This window comes from Macrobrachium nipponense, chromosome 24, assembly GCF_015104395.2.
Source record: "Macrobrachium nipponense isolate FS-2020 chromosome 24, ASM1510439v2, whole genome shotgun sequence".
Lineage (NCBI taxonomy): Eukaryota > Metazoa > Arthropoda > Malacostraca > Decapoda > Palaemonidae > Macrobrachium > Macrobrachium nipponense.
In genome coordinates this window covers 5,037,384-5,039,883 of record NC_061091.1, presented here as the reverse complement: position 1 = coordinate 5,039,883, position 2,500 = coordinate 5,037,384, and the positions used below count along the sequence as shown (strand labels likewise).

At 41.7% G+C, this 2,500-nt stretch overlaps 1 protein-coding gene and 1 long non-coding RNA gene across 2 annotated transcripts in view; both read right to left on the bottom strand.

Annotated features, from left to right (window-relative positions):
• LOC135205274 (carbohydrate sulfotransferase 1-like) overlaps positions 1–2,500 on the bottom strand; it is a 176,882-nt gene that overhangs the window by 160,413 nt on the left and 13,969 nt on the right.
• LOC135203701 (uncharacterized) lies at positions 1,339–1,859 on the bottom strand. Its single transcript, XR_010311996.1, has 2 exons — positions 1,568–1,859; positions 1,339–1,527 (listed from the first exon to the last, which is right to left on the bottom strand). It is a non-coding gene; the product is annotated as an uncharacterized LOC135203701 (long non-coding RNA).

Genomic DNA, 2,500 nt, shown 5'->3' with positions numbered 1-2,500 from the left:
CTCTCTCTCTCTCTCTCTCTCTCTCTCTCTCTCTCTCTCTCTCTCCGGGAACTTGTAAAGTGTGTAATTCGTCACAAGAGCTTATACTTACCAGCCTCGACGTTGGAGAGAAAGCCTTTGGATGTATGTCGTTTCTTTCGCCATCTGGAGGTTCGGAACTTGAGTTCGCCACTTTTAATTAATGACTTTGTACACTGGATCACTTTTATTGTATTTTGTTTTATTTTATCTTTTTACTCCCCTTCTTATAAGACGAGTCTGTCGATCCGTTGATGTATGTAGTTCTTTGCGGTTTTTTTATTTTTATTTTTTCTTTTTATTTTTTATTTTTTTATTTTTTTTTTTCTTTTTGCATGCACGCATGCTTCCCCATGACGTTAATTTGTCAAGTATGCTAATTATACGACTGACGAGTCCTGTCTTTACAGTTTCTTCAAAGATTCGTGCATGTTTTTAGGGGTGAATTAACCCCCCCCCCCCCTCCCCTCGCTCCTTATTTTTCATTCAGTGTTATCATTACTGGTTCAAATTCGTTTTTAGAGGCAGTGCTCTTGAAAAATTTTATCTTTCTTGGTCTTTTCCTTCTATATACCTGATGGTTAATCAACTGAAGTGGTTAGACAGCCGAGGTCAAAGAATGGAATAGGTTTAGAGAGAGAGAGAGAGAGAGAGAGAGAGAGAGAGAGAGAGAGAGAGAGAGAGAGGTTTCTTCTTAATGCACATTGAGTTCACGAATTGGCGTTGAAAGGACCCTAAATAAAGTTTAAAAAGAAAATAAAAAGTGACGGCCCCACGAGAGGCCGAGAAGTTCAAGAAGTTGCCCCGACACATTGATCAACAGCAGAAACAGATAAGCTGTCATAACTTCCTCCTCGACGTCCAGGAGATTGACGGTAACCTGCAGACTCCGAGGGGAGGGCGCCGCCCCATCCGCCAACGGAACAACCCCCCCACTCCTCCCCCCCAAAGGTCCATCCCTAACTCGAGACTTGTTTTTTTTTTTTTTTTTTTGGCGGTGGCCCCACATCTTTTGGAGGGGGCCCAAGGTTTTTTAATGCACCTGACTGCAACCTTCAAATTACTCTTAGGGTGGGCGGGCGGGAAAGTTTGGCTGCCGCCCCCTTTTGAGCGAGGGACGTGCGCACCCCCCGGGGCCTTAACCCTCCCCCCAATTCCCCTATTCAGGTTAGGAAAGGAGAGAAGTTCCTTCCATCATTCTTCTTCTCCCATTTTTCTTCGTTAGTCGGGATTTAGCGGGAAATTTACCGCCAGTTTTGAGTGCCACTTTCATTCTCGTCAATTTTTTCCACCTCCCCCTCCCCCCAACATTTATTTGGGGGGGCCGGGGGGCCGTCGATTTTCCCCCCTTACTTTTTTCAGCTGCTTTTTTTGTGCAATGATTCCAGTAATTCCTTTCCAGTAGCACTTCTACGATGCCTTTTCACTAATTCCTTTCCAGTAACTCTTCTACGATGCCTTTCCAGGACCTCTCCTACGATGCCTTTTCCAGTAATTCCTTTCCAGTACCTCTCCTACGATGCCTTTTCCAGTAATTCCTTTCCAGTACCTCTTCTACGATGCCCATCCAGTAATTCTTGCTCGCCAGTTTCGTGTTTAATATGATTGGGCTGTTTCTCTCTCTCTCTCTCTCTCTCTCTCTCTCTCTCTCTCTCTCTCTCTCTCTGGCTGAAAATAATTGAAGAATTACATGAATTGCTTTATGTACATTGTTTTTATAATTCACTTTTTGTTGTTATTTTTTATTTATTTTTTTACTGTATAGATGTTTGTCATACCTGTAAAGGCTTTGCTTCCGAAATAAGATTTTTCTTCTAACTGAGAGAGAGAGAGAGAGAGAGAGAGAGAGAGAGAGAGAGAGAGAGAGAGAGAGAGAGAGTGTGTGTGTGTGTGTGTGTGCAGCGTAGGTCCTTGACCTCATGTGGGTCTCATATATTGTAATGCGTTTTTGCCATCTTTCTTGATCCCGGCATACAAATATTTCCAACCATTCTAATCCTCACGGAAGCGATAGTTATTTAAATCGACTCACTTGGAGGAAGGCCTTAAGAAGAAGTTCAGTTCAGCTCGATTTAAATGTACTTAAGAAGACTGATATCTAATAAATCTAGAAGTACTTAGACGTCTGGAAATGGTATCGAGAATTCTGTCGATGGCGTAAAAGGTTGACATTTGTTTAGGGCAGGAATTCATGTACTCAAAAACTTAATGCATGAAAGGTATACCAAAGTTTGAAATACCAATAGAACAAGGGGTGATCCGACCTCTTGCTTACTCGGGGCACGTGCTTAAAATCTACGGTCAAGTAGAGCGTTGTTTCACTATCGAAAATTGAAATGAATACGCTATATTTTATTAGAGGTAATTTTTCTGTACTGTTTAACAAGCACATTGTTTATTTTTTTTACATCTTCGTTCTAATAAATAAATCATAAACATCCCACCTTTAAATTCCTGCATCTTTTAACTCAACGCGAAACAC